This window comes from Monodelphis domestica, chromosome 2 (assembly GCF_027887165.1).
Source record: "Monodelphis domestica isolate mMonDom1 chromosome 2, mMonDom1.pri, whole genome shotgun sequence".
Taxonomy (NCBI): Eukaryota; Metazoa; Chordata; class Mammalia; order Didelphimorphia; family Didelphidae; genus Monodelphis; species Monodelphis domestica.
Window position 1 is genome coordinate 329,548,926 of NC_077228.1, and position 18,316 is coordinate 329,567,241.

At 35.9% G+C, this 18,316-nt stretch overlaps 1 long non-coding RNA gene across 1 annotated transcript in view; it reads left to right on the forward strand.

Moving 5' to 3' along the window:
- Positions 1-4,810: 4,810 nt before the first annotated feature.
- LOC103105674 (uncharacterized) overlaps positions 4,811-18,316 on the forward strand; it is a 31,192-nt gene continuing 17,686 nt past the window's right edge. Inside the window, exons 1-2 of the long non-coding RNA XR_462658.3 lie at positions 4,811-4,981; positions 15,824-15,893. This is a non-coding gene — a long non-coding RNA (uncharacterized LOC103105674). The remainder of the gene's footprint in view (positions 4,982-15,823; positions 15,894-18,316) is intronic.

Sequence of the window (18,316 nt, forward strand, 5' to 3'; positions counted from 1 at the left end):
CTCTTTACAGTACAGTTTGAGATAATGCATTTGCTAGTCTCCTTTCCTTCCCATTTTTTTCATCAATTCCTTTGATATTCTTGACCTTTTGTTTTTCCACATGAATTTAATTATTTTTTAGTTCTATAAAATAATTATGTAGTAGTTTGACTGGTATGTTACTGAATAAGAAAAAATAATTTATATAGAATCATCATTTTTATTACATTACCTCGGCCTACCCATGTATGTTTTTTTGTGTGTGTACATTATTTGTGTGAAAAGTGTTTCATAATTGTGTTCATATAATTCCTGTTTTTGTCTTAGCAAGTAGATTTCCAGGCATTTTATATTATCTAGAGTTTTCTCTTGCTGCTTGACTTTGTTGGTAATATAAAGAAATACTAATGATTTATATGCATGTATTTTATATTCTGCAACTTTACTAAACCTAAATTGATTATTGCAACTAGATTTTTAGTTTATTCTCTAGTATGCTCTAAGTATATTTTATCATCATATGATCTGCAAAGAGTGATAGTTTAAGTCCTACTTCTAAACCCAATTTGGTTGTGTGATTCTGATGTAGTGATTTAACTTCTCCATGCTATCCCAGACAACTTCTCAACATTCTAATTTGCAAAGCAACTGCTAATCTGAGTCAATGGGGCTTAAACACTGAGAGTGAAATCACACCTATGAAATCACAATTCCAGAAAACTAAAAAATATATATTTTAAGTGGGACCCCCCCAAAAAAATGGGCCATGTGTGAAGTCTTCAGCTAAAACAAAATATTTGCCAAGTTACAAAAAACAAACAAACAAAAAACCCAACTTTGCTCCTTTTCCCTGGTTAGCATTTGGGAAATGGAAAGATATTCCTTCAAAATTCTAGGGAATTCCTAAAGATTTTAAAGGTTTTCAAGTTCTAGGAAATAATCTACAGTATTTGATCACTGATTAACCAGGTTAAGAGTCCCTTAAAGAAAAGTTCTGTAGTTGTGCTCAGCTGGTGACTCTGCTTTTATGGCTCAAATATGTGTGAGTGCGCACTCGTGTGTATGTGTGTGTGTGTGTGTGTGTGTGTGTGTGTGTGTGTGTGTGTGTGAGAGAGAGAGAGAGAGAGAGAGAGAGAGAGAGAGAGAGAGAGGTATGTATTATATACTATATAGTTTTTATGCACTTAAATAGCAATTAATGTGAGAATTTCTGCATACAAAGAACAGAAAAAGGAGCACTGTATATGAAACCTAAAATCTCCATTATGACCAGCTTGCCCCCTTTCTTGAAGCATATAAAAAATCAACATCATAATTTCTGAGATGTTGCATCTTTCAGTCTCTCTTCCATTTTTAAAACCATCTTACACATGGTTTCTCTCTTCTCCACTCCATATCATAACCCTCTACACAATTTAAAAAATACATTTATGTCAAATAAGCCCTGTCATGCAAAGTATTTTATATATCAGTTATATCTAAAAATAAATATTTTGTGTCTCAGGTCCCTCCCTTCTCTGCTAAGAGGAGGGTAGCAATTTTTTTTCTCAATTCATGTATACATTTGTTTCTGAGATTAATAGCACTTTGCTGGGAGGAATATTGATATGCACAGTGGGCAAAGGAGGTGGCATCATTCTTGAATTTCATTTACCTATTTAGCAAAAAAATGCCTTTGATAGTTTGTGCTTAAAATGTTGCTTACAGAGGTAGAGGATTTCTTGCTATTGTTAGTCCTGAGGATATATAACCTTGTTTTCATGAGTTCAGAGTTAGCTTTGAAAGACGGGAGTTACTGAGTAACAGATCTCTTAAAGAAAGAAAATTGCCTATATGTTCACTGTAGCCAGAAAATCAGTAATGATGCAAATCTGTGACTGTGGGAGAGAAAGAAGAGGGACAAGATCAGAAGACCTGTATTTTGTTCTTCCCTATTTTATTTTGACATGTAATTTCATGAGATGGAGGTTGACTACCTAGTAACACCAAAGTCCCTTTAGTTTCCTGGGTGAGTCTAAAGTACAGACATATCTGTTTGGAAGGAATTATGTGGGAGCTGTCAAAGAATTTTCATCAAGCTGTTGAGGATGTTGTTGCTTAGGCAACACCAGGATCAATTACCTCCTGAGGGTGGAAGGAAATATAAAGGATTAAGTGTTTCTGTGATTTCTTCACACTTTCATAATTTTCTATGGGATAAAATAAAGGTTGTTCTCTACCTCATATTCACTTATAGCTTTTAAGGTTTACCCTGAGCCAAAGCATGGTTTTAACTCTATTTGTAGACCTAGATGTAAGTTTTATATATAAGCATTATTAGGTTATTCAGATATTCAGAGTAAACTATTGAGTGGAGAAAAAAACAATTAGATATGCTATTTTAGTATAGACACTAACATCAAATTCATTCCATATTATTCTGGAATGCAGAGTATATCATAGTGGATAATCTAGAACTTGCTAATTTTTCCTATGATGGTGAATCTTCCTTACCCTCTTAGAAAGGAAGGTTGAGGAATAGATTCCAATGCTAAATCCACTTTAGGTTAGGGAACCCCTTGCTCAAGTCTCTCAAATTTAATCAGGATTCTTCTTTTATTTTCTTAATGAGGTTGCAATGGATATATGCATGGAGTATAGGGATTTTGAAACTTTCCAGATTATCTTATTTTTATATTTTTATTTAGCCTCCCTATCTCTAATCTTTCCTTACATTCTATCAGAACTCTTACACTAAATGTCCTCAAGCATAACTCTCATAACATAAATCAACTACAAAATCTTCAAAAGGGAGCAGTTAAATGGCTTAATGGATAGAAAATCAGTCCTAGAGAGTTGATGTCTTTAATTCAAATCTGACCTCAGACACTTTCCCATTATGTGACCCTGAGCAAGTCATTTAACCCCAGTTGCCTAGCCCTTACCACTCTTTTGCCTTGGAATCAATACTTAGTGTCAATTATAAGATGTAAAGTAAAGTTTTTTTTTTAATTTTCAACATATAACCATTGCCCAATAAGTCTAAATTCCTTAGTGACCCATTAAAATGTTTGTTCTTTGTTTGACTCTAGCCATTAATTAACACACATATATATCTTTTTCTCTTTCTAAATCTTTCCTTGTATTATTTCTTCTGTTTGGAGGATGGTCACCACTTCCAGTATTTTTCCATTTATAATCATATGAATACCTCAATTCTAAATTCATAATCTATATCTTCCGTGAAGCCTTCCTACTTCTTTCTCCCAGAAGTAATGCCTGCCTCTTTTAACTTCTGCCACTTTTATTTACATAGGTATAGAAACTGATATAAACTATATATAACTATATATAATATATATTCATTGGTACTCATCACATCCTACTTTGTATCCTACTTGTTATTATACTTGTTTATTCTCTTCCATTATACAATAAATTTCTTTCTAAGAGTTGTTGGTTCTGGATTCTCTATTCCACCTATAATGGTGTTTTGCATATAGTAGCATATCATTCAGTATTCAATTGGTATTCTCAAAGCATAAGAAAAGTTTTATGGTACTGTCTCACCATTCCTGTTGATATCATCATATAAGAACTTCATCTTAGGACAGTGGAATTTCATAATAATTCTTACTTTCTATGGATTTTCTTCAATATATGATGGCCTAATTCTAAATAAGCCCAAGTCTTCTCTTCTAGGTAGAGACATTCTAGAGCAACTAGTAGCAAATCTGATGAATCAGAGTAGTACATAGAAACATCCTTTGAAATTGTATGGACACAGGTTTTTTTATTGCAACTAAGAAATATAACCTGAGTTCAAATATTATATCTGATACTATGTGATTTGGGGGGAGATACAAGATCTCATTTTTCTTCTCTGTTAAAAAATGATTAATTTATTATTATGATTCCTTTTAGCTTTAGATCTATAAGGATAAGATTCATGACTTTTATCATCTCTCCCAGTGGGCATTCAGAGCAGTAGGAGGCAAAATTGCTAAGTAAATGGATTATATATACATACATGTTATAGTCCATTATAAAAATTTTATTTTCTCTCACTTTAAAGCAATTTTCTTTCCTTTTTTTCTTCTAATAGGGAAGCACAATGCTATTCAACTATTTAAAAAAAAAAAGAGAACACATGAAATCTAAATGCTGATCAAAGCATTTTTTTTCTTTTTTTAATTTGTTTTCTTGGGATCTTTTTGGCCTGTTTTCTTTCAGAACATAATTAATATGAAAACATATATTTTAATGACTACTCTTTATAACCTAAGTCAAGTTGCTTTACTTCTCAATGAGAAGTAAGGAGAGAGTGTGAGGGAGAGAATTTGGAACTCAAAATCTTTTTAAATGGTAAAAATCATATTTACAACTACAGATAATTCTCATTTTAAAAAAATTCTCATTATGCAAATATGACTCCTCTGTGGGCTATAAGAAGCAACCCCACCCTCCACTCAGCTGACTCCAACTCTGATCAGGCAGCATCAATGGCAGCAAAACTGGTATAGCTCCAAGTCAGCTGCCCTCTGGTCTAGGTACCAAAGCTCCTAGGTCTGTGGTACAAAGAGACAAGGAGGGATAGGGTCACTTGGAGCTTCCCAAGAGGAGGGGTAGGTCTGTAAGTTTAGAACACTAAACTTACAGAAATGAGAACTGTCTGTACTTGGAAAATAAAATAAAATATAGAAATTTTCTCATAAAAAAGAAATCACAGAGGAAAATTGCCTGGATGTTATAGAATAATAATGATGAATCTTTTAGAAATGGAGGACTGGGCTCAACCCCCACCTCCAGACCTAGTTCAGTGCCCAACCCCCACATGCTGGGTAACCCTAACCCCACCCCCTTACCTCACATAGAGTAAGGAAAAATAGCTTTCAATGGACTGCTGGGGACAGGATTGGGTGAAGTGAGGAATGTCTTCTGAGTAAAGAGTAGGGAGTGGAGTGGCCCAAACATTCTACTCTTCTTCAGCTCTGCCCTCTGTGAGACCCCCACTTTAGCCTCTGTGAGTTTCCATTGAGCAGAGGAGTTGGGGATCATGAAAAAAATGTCATCATATATGGAGGAGAGAGAGAAGGCAGCAGCTCTGCCCTAGTCTCTCTGCCTTTCTAGTAACAAAATGGGGGTGGGGTTGTAAATCTTGAAATCTCTCAGACTTGTGAATGTTAAAAATTTCCCCATTGGGGAATTCTTAATTGGAACAAATTCCCTACTGAGAAACATTCCCCATTTTGATGTGAGAACTCACCAGGATCAGAAATGGGAGGACCTCTACTTCAACCATACTTAAGACTGCTTTAGGGGAAAAAACTCCTTGCTATGGGAGGACCCCTACTCTACCTGTACTTAAGACTGCTTTAGGAGAGAAAACTCCTTGCTAAACAATGAAAGTACTTGGACCCATGCTTATAATAAGGCAAGGAGTTCTTTCAGCCAGGCCTGTTTTTAGAATTGATACAATGGGATGCTAGGTACCTAAAAGGGTCTGGCAAGTTTTCTCTTGATGAGATTAGTTGACTCAGCTGTGTTTTCTCTCATTCAGATTTACTGAGGAGATTGGTCGACACAGCAGCATTTTTTCTGATTCAGACTTCCTGAGGACATTGGTCGACTTAGCAGGAATTTAGATGGGCAGTCCTTTGGAAAGCATCTACAGTGATTGGTAGATGTAGGGACTTAGGGGAGGTGACATGGGAGAAAAACCCCTATATAAGAAAAAGCAGAATCTCTTGAGGAGATATATCCTTTTGGAGAAATCCTTTTGGAGGATCTCTGATGAGGATCGCTTGAGAAGACTCTCTTGAGAGAGGCTCTGGAGAAAGGCCCTTTGGAACAGTCTCTGGATGGAAGGCTCTCTGGTGAAGTCAGCTGAGATGGAGCTGGCCTAGTGTTACTAGAATCCTTATTTAGACAGACCTTGTGGTGAGTGTTAAAAAACTGACTGATTTCTCTCTTAAGACTCAGATCTAGGCCATATTGGCTTGAGGCCCTTCATACTTATTCCTTTCTTACTCTCTCTCTCTCTCTTTCTCTGACTACTCATTGTATTGTTAATTAAAATCTCTATAAAACCCAATTGACTTGGGTATTTGAATAATTGGGAATATTTCCCTGGCGACCACCTTATATTTGATTTAAAAACCAAGACACTGTAGCATCTTGTATTTTCTGCAGTCAAATTTACTCACCCTCTCTTATATCTTATATCTCTTATATCTATCACAATTTATATCTTCCACCATTTTAACTCACTACAGTTTAAGACCTCAACCATTTTAAATATCACAGGGTGGTAGAAGTATTATAAGGAATTTATTTAATTCCCATTGTCTCCTTAGGGGCAGAATTTCTAGGTTAGAGGAAGTTAATTAATATCACTGTCTCTTTAAGAGGAGAAGTCTTTTCAATCTCATGCTGTCTCTTTAATAAGCATATCTCCATTTTCTCTGTCTTCCGAGGAAGCAGAGTGTTTCAGGTTTCTGTGTGAGTGTGCTCTCTCTCACTAATATCTGGCAATTGGCTTTTGAGAATTGGGATTTATATACGAAGTTAAGAAAGAAGTCCAACTGAGGAGTTTTCTTCTTAGCACATTGAGGGAGAAGGGTTTGATCCTAAGGGCTCTTCTCCTTAGAAATGGACAACTGTCTGTGTTTCCATGACTGACATTTTGAATTTCTGATACTAGATTAAGGAGTTTGAAGAAGAATTTATTAATTGACATAGTTTAGTTAGATAGAGAATATTTTTTTGATTAGTGAGAGTAAGGTCAAAAAGGTCCATTCTGTCAGTCAAGAAGAAACTGCCATGAATGCAGTTAGATTTGGGGGAGGTGTTATCTAGATATTTTTAGTATGGGATTAGGATTTTAGAAATAATATAAGAATTTAAAGATATACTTATCTATTTTCCTACCTCCTACTCCTATCCAAACATATCCTCCATAATAAATGGAGCTACTGGCATACCAGAAAGATCTCTGCAACATTTATCAACTTACTATCCATACCTAATAACTCCTGACAACTTTGTCAATCTTCTATACAATATTAATTACTCATAACAGCTTGGCTATAAATATTTATTAACCATAACAGCTATTTATCAGCTATAACAGGAAAGAGGGTGGCCAAGTGCCCACAGAGAGAGTTCTGCATACTATCTTTGGCACTCGTGCCATAGATTCACCATCACTGTTATAGAATCAGAGGATAAAGTTGAAAGTGAATAAAACAACTGATAATTTCCTAAAGAAATCTCCAAATGAAAACTTCCAAGAATGTAGCCAAAGTTCATAATTCCCAGGTAAAGAAGAAAATTCTTTAAGCAAAAAAAATGAGTAATTCAAATATCTAGTTAGCATCATAAAAGTTTTGGCAGCTACCATGATAACGAAGCAAGATAAACAATATGATATTATCTTTTTTTTCTTTTTTTTCCACATTAAACATTATTTTATTTGGTAATTTCCAAACATTATTCATTGGAAACAAAGATCATTTTCTTCCCCCCCTCCCATCCCCTTCCCACCACATCTCCCATAGCCGACGCATGATTCCATTGGGTATCACATGTGTTCTTGGCTCAAACCCATTTCCATGTTGTTGGTATTTGCATTAGAGTGTTCATTTAGAGTCTTTCCTCAGTCGTATCCCCTTCCCCCTTGTAGTCAAGCAGTTGCTTTTCCTTGATGTTTTTTATCCAATAGTTTATCCTCTGCTTGTGGATAGTGTTTTTTAGATCCCTGCAGATTGTTCAGGGACATTGCATTGACACTAATGGAGAACTCCATTACCTTTGATTGTACCACAGTGTATCAGTCTCTGTGTATAATGTTTTCCTGGTTCTGCTTCTTTCGCTCTGCATCACTTCTTGGAGGTCGTTTCAGTCTCCATGGAATTCCTGTACTTTATTATTCCTTTCAGCACAATAGTATTCCATCACCAACATATACCACAATTTGTTCAGCCATTGCCCAATTGAAGGGCATCCCCTCGTTTTCCAATTTTTGGCCACCACAAAGAGTGCAGCTATGAATATTCTTGAACAAGTCTTTTTACTTATTGTCTCTTTGGGGTACAAACCCAGCAGTGCTATAGCTGGATCAAAGGGCATATAGTCTTTTATCACCCTTTGGGCATAGTTCCAAATTGCTCTCCAGAATGGTTGGATCAATTCACAAATCCACCAGTAATGAATTAATGTGCCTACTTTGCCATTTCCCCTCCAGCATTCATTACTTTCCATAGCTGTCATGTTAGCCAATCTGCTAGGTGTGAGGTGATACCTCAGGGTTGTTTTCATTTGCATCTCTCTGATTATAAGAGATGTAGAGCACTTTTTCATGTGCTTATTAATAGTTTTGATTTCTTTGGCTGCGAACTGCCTGTCCATGTCCCTTGCCCATTTATCAATTGGAGAATGGCTTGATTTTTTGTACAATTGATTTAGCTCTTTGTATATTTGAGTAATTAAACCTTTGTCAGAGGTTTCTATGAAGAATTTTTCCCAATTTGTTGCTTCCCTTCTGATTTTAGTTACATTGGTTTTGTTTGTACAAAAACTTTTTAATTTAATATATTCCAGATTATTTATTTTGCATTTTGTGACTCTTTCTAAGTCTTGCTTGGTTTTAAAGTCTTTCCCTTCCCAAAGGTCTGACATGTATACTATTCTGTGTTCACCTAATTTTCTTATAGTCTCCTTCTTTATGTTCAAGTCATTCACCCATTTTGAATTTATCTTGGTGTAGGGTGTGAGGTGTTTATCTAAACCTAATCTTTCCCACACTGTCCTCCAATTTTCCAAGCAGTTTTTATGAAATAGTGGATTTTTGTACCAAAGGCTGGGATCTTTGGGTTTGTCATATACTGTCTTGCTGAGGTCACTTACCCCAAGTCTATTCCACTGATTCTCCTTTCTGTCTCTTAGCCAGTACCAAATTGTTTTGATGACTGCTGCTTTATAATATAGTCTGAGATCTGGGACTGCAAGACCCCCTTCCTTTGTATTTTTTTCATTATTTCCTGGATATCCTTGATCCTTTGTTCTTCCAAATGAACTTTGTTATGTTTTTTCTAGATCAGTAAAAAAAAATTTTTGGAAGTTCCATGGGTATGGCACTAAATAGGTAGATGAGTTTGGGTAGGATGGTCATTTTTATTATATTGGCTCATCCTACCCATGAGCAGTCAATGTTTTTCCAATTGTTCAAGTCTAGTTTTAGTTATGTGGAGAGTATTTTGTAGTTGTGTTCATAAAGTTCCTGTTTTGGTCTAGGGAGATAGATTCCTAAGAATTTTATTTTGTCTAAGGTAATTTTGAATGGGATTTCTCTTTCTAGTTCTTGCTGCTGAGCTGTGTTGGAAATATATAGAAATGCTGATGACTTATGTGGGTTTGTTTTGTATCCTGCAACTTTACTAAAGTTGTTGATTATTTCGATTAGCTTTTTGGTTGAATCTCTAGGATTCTTTAAGTAGGCCAACATGTCATCCACCAAGACTGATAACTTGGTCTCCACATTGCCAATATTAATGCCTTCAAATTCTTTTTCCTCTGTAATTGCTACTGCTAGTGTTTCTATGTCAAATAATAGAGATGATAAAGGGTATCCTTGTTTCACTCCTGATGTTAATGGAAATACATCTAGTTTATCCCCATTGCAGATGATATTATTTAATGGTTTGAGATATATGCTGTTTATTATTTTTAGGAATGGCCCTTCTATTCTTATGCTTTCTTGTGTTTTTAATAGGAATGGGTGTTGTATTTTATCAAAGGCTTTTTCTTCATCTATTGAGATAATCATGTAGTTCTTGTTGGTTTGCTTGTTGATGTGGTCAATTATGTGGATGGTTTTCCTAATTTTGAACCAGCCCTGCATCCCTGGTATAAATCCTATTTGATCATGGTGGATGACCCTTCTGATCACTTGCTGGAGTCTTTTTGCTAGTATCCTATTTAAGATTTTTGCATCTATATTCATTAGGGAGATTGGTCTATAATGTTCTTTCTCTGTTTTCGGCCTGCCTGGTTTTGGAATTAGTACCATGTTTGTGTCATAAAAGGAATTTGGTAGAACTCCCTCTTTGCTTATTATGTCAAATAGTTTGAATAAGTTTTCTTTGAATGTTTGATAGAATTCACTGGTGAATCCATCAGGCCCTGGGGATTTTTTCTTAGGAAGTTCTTTGATGGACTGTTGGATTTCTATTTCTGATATGAGATTATTTAAGAAATCTATTTCTTCTTCTGTTAGTCTAGGCAATTAATATTTTTGTAGATATTCATCCATATCACCTAGGTTGGTATATTTATTGCCATATAGTTGGGCAAAGTAGTTTTTAATGATTGCCTTAATTTCCTCTTCTTTGGAAGTGAGGTCCCCCTTTTCATCCTTGATGCTGTTAATTTGCCTTTCTTCTTTCTTTTTTTTAATTAGATTTACCAGTACTTTGTCTGTTTTGTCTGTTTTTTCAAAGTACCAGCTTCTAGTCTTGTTTATTATCTCAATAGTTCTATCACTTTCAATTTTATTAATTTCTCCCTTAATTTTTAGAATCTCTAGTTTGGTTTTCTTCTGGGGGTTTTTAATTTGTTTATTCTCAAGTTTTTTGATTTGCATTTCGAATTCATTGATCTCTGTGCTTCCTAATTTGTTAATATATGCACTCGGGAATATGAATTTTCCTCCAAGTACTGCTTTGGCTGCATCCCATAAGGTTTGAAAGGATGTCTCACCATTGTCATTTTCCTCAATGAAATTATTAATTGTTTCTATGATTTCTTCTCTAACTAACCGATTTTGGAGTATCATATTATTTAATTTCCAATTAATTTTTGATTTGGCTCTCCATGTACCCTTACCAATCAATATTTTTATTGCTTTATGATCTCAAAAGGTTGCATTTATTATTTCTGCTTTTCTGCATTTGAGTGCCATGTTTCTGTGACCTAGTGTATGATCTATTTTTGTGAATGTCCCATGTGGTGCTGAAAAGAAGGTGTATTCCTTTTTGTCCCTATTTATTTTGCTCCATGTGTCTATTAACTCTATTTTTTCTAAGATTTCATTCACCTCTTTTACCTCTTTCTTATTTATTTTTTTGGTTTGATTTATCTAAATTTGATAGTGGTTGGTTCAAGTCTATCACTAATATGGTTTTATTGTCTATTTCCTCCTTCAATTCTCCTAGTTTCTCCATTAAAAATCTGGATGCTATACCATTTGGTTCATACATATTGATTAGTGATATTTCCTCATTGTCTATACTCCCTTTTAACAGAATATATTTACCTTCCCTATCCCTTTTGATCAAGTCTATTTTTCCTTTGGCTTTGTCTGATATCATGATTGCAACTCCTGCCTTCTTTCTATCAGTTGAGGTCCAAAAGCTCTTACTCCATCCTTTAATTCTAACCTTTTGAATATCAACCTGCCTCATGTGTGTTTCCTGAAGACAACAAATGGTAGGGTTTGGGGTTCTAATCCAATCTGCTATTTGTCTAGGTTTTATGGGTGAGTTCATCCCATTCACTTTCAAAGTTATGATTGTCACTTGTGGATTCCCTGGCATTTTGATAATTTCCCCTACTTCTGTACTTTCTTCTTTAGCTATATCCTTTTGAACCAGTGATTTACTTTAGGTCAGTTCCCCTAGTCCCCTCCCTTGATATGCTTCCCTTTCTAGCCCCTCCCTTTTTATGCTCCTTTCCCCTCACCCCTCTCCTTCCTCCCTTTTTTATACTCCCTACCCCCTCCCCCTCCTTAATTTTCCTTTCTTTCTTGCCTTGTTGGATAAGATAGAATTCAGGATCCCACTGGATCTAGATGTTCTTCCCTATCAGATTTGATTTCACTGAGAGTAAAGTTTAAGTAATACCACTTCATGCTCTCTTCCTCTCCTTCTCATATGAGAGTTCTTCCCTTCCCCTTCCCATGTGTATCTTTGTATGGGAAAGATTATTCTATTTAGTCCCCCCCTATTTCTTGAAGTAAATGTTAGTATTATCGATGATTCCCCCCTCCCTTTTTCTTTCTTTGTCCCCCCTTTCACCAAATCTTCTTGATGCCCCAATATTTCCCTATGCATGATTCTTCTAACTACTCTTTTGATGCATACAATTTTTGAGAGTTAAACAATAAATTCCCCCACATATTAATATATATAATTTGATATAAATGTAGTCCTTATAGAAGAGAGTTTGACTTAAAAAAAGATAAGATTTATCTCCTTTTCCCTTTCTTTCATATTTACCTTTTCATGTTTCTCTTGCTTTCTATGCTTGGATATCAAATTTGCCACTAAGTTCTGGTCTTTTCTTAGCAAATGCTTGGAAATCTTCTATTTTGTTGAATGCCCATACTTTCCCCTGGAAGTATGTAGTCAGTTTTTCTGGGTAGTTGATTCTTGGTTGGAGACCCAGCTCTCTTGCCTTTCTAAATATTGTGTTCCATGCTTTGCGGTCTCTTAGTGTGTTAGCCACTAAGTCGTGTGTGATCCTTATGGGAGCCCCCCTATATCTGAAGCTCCTGTTCTTGGCTTCTTGTAGGATTTTCTCCTTTTCTAGGAAGCTCTTGTATTTAGCGATTACATTCCTGGGGTTTGTCTTTTGGGGATTTAGTATAGAGGGTTTTCTATGAACCCTTTCTATTTCTATTTTGCCCCCTTGATCCAGAACATGTGGGCAATTTTCATCTATAATCTCCTGTAGAATAGCATCGAGATTTTTGTTTATCTCTGGTTTTTCAGGAAGACCAATAATTCTGAGGTTGTCTCTTCTTCCTCTGTTTTCCAAGTCTGTGACCTTTTCAGTGAGATATTTCATGTGTTCTTCTAATTCATTTATTTTTTGGCTTTGCTTTATTAATTCTTGCTGTTTTGTAAACTCGCTGTCCTCCATTTGCTTAATTCTGGTCGTTAGGAACTGGTTTTGCTTTTCAGCTTCATCTGCCCTTCTATTAGATGCTTCCAGCTCTTTCTCCAATTGTGAAGTCTTGTCTATCAGACTGCTGATCTCTTTCTCCCATTTTTCTTTCCAAAAGTTTTCCATCTTTTGGATATGCTCGCTGTCTTCTAGTTACTTAATTATGGTTGTTAGGGACTGGTTTTGATTTTCAGCTTTGTCTGCCCTTCTATTAGATGCTTCCAGCTCCTTCTCCAATTGTGAAGTCTTGTCTATCAGACTGCTGATCTCTTTCTCCCATTTTTTCCCCCAAAAGGTTTCCATCTTTCAGAGCTTGTGGATAGTTTCCATTTTGGGAGGCATGTTCTGATTTTGTTTGGATTTCATCCTCATTCTCTTCTTTTCCTTGGGTTCTCTCTCCATAAAAGTTTTCAATAGTCACCCCCCCTTTCTTCTTGGAGGCTTGATTTTGGGACATGTGAGCCATCCCTTTGGTGGTTTTATTCCACTTTCTTATTTTGGTCTTGGGTCTGGGTGATGTGGGCGGGTTTTCTGTGAATTTAGGCTGCCTCAGACTAGTTCTTCCCAGCCTCCGAGGTTTCTTAGAACGCAGGCCCCTGTGCTCAGCTTGGCAGGCCTTTTGCTCAGCGCAGCCTCTCAGCATGTTTGCCTCTTTGCTCAGCGCAACCTCTCAGCGAGGCTGCCCCTTTTCTCAGCGCAGCCTCTCAGCACCTCTGCCCCCAGCACCTCTGCCCCTTTGCTTAGCTCAGGATTTTCCCGTGAAACAGCCCTGAGAGGTCATTTCCTTGCAGTCTTTAGATCCCAAGGACCCTAGTGTGCCCCCCCCCAGACAAAGACACTCCTCACTCACTTGCTGTCCCAGTGAGTGCTGTTATAGCTTACTCTAGTTTGGTGGGGGTGAGGGGTGGCTCAGTTCAAGTTTTTGTGCTAGCTTTTCCTCCTCCTTATAGTGTGGAAATGTTCAAACCCCTTGTACCTTCGTTTCTGTGGGAGTATTGGGGAGTCCCTCCGTTCTTCCAAAGGTGATTTTTATGCTCTTTTGAGGTAGTCTATTTCGTTCGGTACCAGGGAGGAGAAGCGAGTCGCGTCTGGATTGCAGCTATGTTTACCCAGAAGTAGCAACAATATGATATTATAAAAGGCAAAGGCAGGAGAATTTCTACCAGGAATAACCTCCTTAGCAAAAGTGAGTATTGTCCTACAGAGGACAAGTATTTGATGACTTCCAGGCATTCCTGAAGAAAAATCCAAAGACAAATACAAAATCTGATATTAAAACATAAGATGAAACAAACATAAAAAGACAAAAGACCAGAGATTGGGTCATTAAGCCAACAAAATGAAAGACTTGGTGAGTGACCTTTTTCACCTATTCCAGTACTAGTTTGTCCCATAATCTGAAATACTGTGCCTTGAAATCAAGGAAGTGACATTCATCTTTTATGCTGGATCCTGAAGTGAATATGAAAGGAAGATGATAGCTACCCTTTTAAGAATATGGAATAGTTAATATAAGCACCAATTTAGTTTTAAGCTTGATCTATCTAGGGACCAAGGTTTAGAGGAAAAAGTATTCACCAGATTGGGAATTGAGGGAAACATTTTGGACTTTGATTCTTGTTATATATTTTCTATAAATGTTCCCTTTTAAAATGAATTAATGTGAATTATTTATTGATAAATTTGGGAACATTTCAACTGTTTAATAATATGGAGAAGATAAATAACTGGTCCTGGAATATGATATTTGGGGAACATAGCATGGTGTCTTTGGTTTACACTTTAGAACTCTACTCTCTTTGAGATACTCTTAGAACCCTGAGTGGGGATGGCAGTGGAGGCTGTATTTTCTATCATTCTCTGGAAACCTGACCTCATATAGGGGCTATAAACATCATTTTAAAGACTCACTACAATTAAAAAAAAAAAGAAACATATTAGGACCAGCATACAAATGGAACGGGGCAGCTAGATGATGTAGTGGATAGAATACTGGGCCTGAAGTCAGGAAGATCTGAGTTCATATCTGGCCTCAGACACTCAAGCTATCTGATCTTGGGCAAATCATTTAGCCTCTATTTACCTCAGTTATTCATCTGTAAAATAAGGACAATATGGAGAAGGAAATGACAAACCACTCCAAGAAAATCCCAAAGCCAGAGTTTAGGGGCACATTTAGAATGGTACTCACAACTAAACAACTGAATAGCAATAACAAAAATGACAATATATGGAAAAGTTACTCTAGGCTCACTGGATGCCAGATTCTGGATAGAATCTTGGACGATAAAATGGAAAATAGGATATCATTAACAGGAACAATGCTATCTCTGACACACGGTTTATACTTCTACTCTGAATTTAATATTAAATGAGAAGCAGTATGAAGTAGTGGATAGAGAGCTTATAGTGAAGCCAGAAAGATCTGAATTCAAGGCTCATCTCTGACATATTGACTATGTGACACTGGACAAGTCACTTAACCTTTTCGTGCTGTAGGCATTGCTCTAAGGCTGTATGTTGGAGAGATGTTGCCAGCATGCACTGTAGAAAAAATTCCCTCACTTTAAAATTCCCTGTACCAAAGAAATCAAGGCCCAGGACCCAACTCTATTCAAGTATCATGTAGCGTCTTTATGAAAACAATTGAGGGAAATTAAAGAATGTCAGAGATGCAATGAATTTGGAAATTTGTAAGTTCTCTAGTCAATCCATATAACTAAGTTGGAATTCTCCCTAAATCATCCAGAAGACTGATGATTCTGTATTTACTTAAAGACATACTGTTAGAGAGAACCCTGCATCTCCTGAGATATCCTATTCCACTTTTGGACAACTCTCATTCTTAGAAATTTTTGCCTTACATCAAAACTAATTATGACCCTCATATTTAACTATACTTCCTCATTCTGTTCTCTAGGGCCAAGTGGAACAAGTCTAAATCATGTCAAACAGCTGACATCTCCATTCTAAACTTTCTCTTCTTCAAGGTAAACATTAACAGTTCCATCAATTATTTTTTAAGTGGCAGATCTCTTGCCCTGTTGCCATCCTTTAGATATACCACAGCTTGTCCAAGATCCAACTAAAATATGGTGTTTACTGTAATTGAATACAATACATCAGAAAAATCTGTCCAAAGCAGAGTCCAATTGTCCTGGATGTTATTCCTTTCTTACCATAGTTTAAGATATTAGATTATTTTTTAATCTGACATATTACACTGCTGGTTCATACTGAAAATATGGCCCATTAAAAATATCAGATCTTTCTTCTCCCCACAGGAACTGTTCTCTAATGATGCATCCATCACCCTGTATTTATAAATTTGCTGGGGTTTTTTAAGCTAAACAAATTAGTTAATGGATGTTTTCTAATCTCTAGTCTCTAGTCTCCTAATTATACTTATTAACATGTTTTTGGCTTTTAATTATATTTTCTTCTGTTTTCAATTTTTAAATTTGTTTTCCATTTTTTATTTGCTTATTTTTCTTGATTTTTTAAAGCTGCATATCCATTTCATCAATCTATACCTTCTTTTTTCTTATTTATTGGCATAAAATTTATTTTAAGGAATACATAGCTACATCTTACAAATGCTGTTTTCTCATTATCCTTAATGAAATTACTTACTGTTTCTATGATTTGTTCTTTGACCCACTAATTCATTAGGATGAAGCATGTTTTCTAATTAATTTCATTCCAATCTTCATCAACCCTTCTTGATTATATATTTATTGAATTAAGGTTAATAAAGATCATTTAATAACTAGCTTTTCTGCATTCATTTATGAGGTTTTATGTTTTAGTATATTGACTTATTTTAGAACACAGATTTTTGTGATATATGAACACAGTGTGCACAGTGGATACATAATCTTTTTACTATAAAAATGGATTGATGGAAAATATAAATCCCTGAGTATATTTTAGACATAAATAAAATAAACAGTTTTATATGTCTTTTTCTATTTTACTTTTCAGCAAATTCCAATTTCCTCATGATTTCTGATGTTACTTTTTAAATTCAGTTGAAATATAAAAGATTTCATTTCAGTTCCTTATTTGTGTTAATATTTTTGGTTTCTGTGAATGGCATATTGTTGGATTCTGTTTTCTAGTCCACTCTGCTAACCTCTTTGGCTTCATGGTCATGTTCATTTTGCTCACCTTAACACTTAAATAACAATTATGTATTTTCCTTCAACCAAATCTTTTATTATTTCTTCTCTTTTTTTTTTCCTATCTATTCTCTTACAAGGAAAAATAGGATGTTGAAAAGGGAGTGTGCTCAGTGACAGTACTCTATGATTGATACAGTCTGCTTCCACTCCCTTGTCCTGATACTTTCCATCTCATCAAGATTCCCTCTTTCCATCTTTTCAATCCTTTCTCCTTCCTTTTTCTTTCCTTCTTTCATCTCTTCCTCCCTCCCTTTCTTCCTCCTTCCTTCCTTGTCTCCTTCTCTCCCTTTTTTATTTCCTTCCTTCCTTCCTTCCTTCCTTCCTTCCTTCCTTCCTTCCTTCCTTCCTTCCTTCCTTCCTTCCTGTCTTTCTTCTTCCTTCCTTCCTGTCTTTCTTCCTTCCTTCCTGTCTTTCTTCCTTCCTTCCTTCCTGTCTTTCTTTCTTTCTCTTTCTTTCTTTCTTTCTTCTTTCTTTCTTTCTTTCTTTCTTTCTTTCTTTCTTTCTTTCTTTCTTTCTTTCTTTCTTTCTTCTTTCTTTCTCCTTCATTTCTTCCTTCCTTCCTTCCTTCCTTCCTTCCTTCCTTCCTTCCTGTCTTCCTTCCTTCCTTCCTTCCTTCCTTCCTTCCTTCCTTCCTTCCTTCCTTCCTGTCTTTCTTCCTTCCTTCCTTCCTTCCTTCCTTCCTGTCTTTCTTCCTGTCTTTCTTTCTTCCTTCCTTCCATCCTTCCTTCCTTCCTTCCTTCCTTCCTTCCTTCCTTCCTTCCTTCCTTCTTCCTTTCTTCCTTTCTTTCTTTCTTTCTTTCTTTCTTTCTTTCTTTCTTTCTTTCTTTCTTCTTCTTTCTTTCTTTCTTTCTTTCTTTCTTTCTTTCTTTCTTTCTTTCTTTCTTTCTTTCTTTCTTTCTTTCTTTCTTTCTTCTTCTTTCTTTCTTTCTTTCTTTCTTTCTTTCTTTCTTTCTTTCTTCCTTTCTTCCTTCCTTCCTTCCTTCCTTTCTTCCTTCCTTTCTTCCTTCCTTTCTTTCTTTCTTCCTTCCTTTCTTCCTTTCTTTCTTCCTTCCTTCCTTCCTTCCTTCCTTCCTTTCTTTCTTTCTCTCTCTCTCTTTCTCTCTTTCTTCTTTCTTTCTTTCTTTCTTTCTTTCTTTCTTTCTTTCTTTCTTTCTTTCTTTCTTTCTTTCTTTCTTTCTTTCTTTCTTTCTTTCTTTTCTTCCTCCATTCCTTTATTCCTCCTTCCTTGC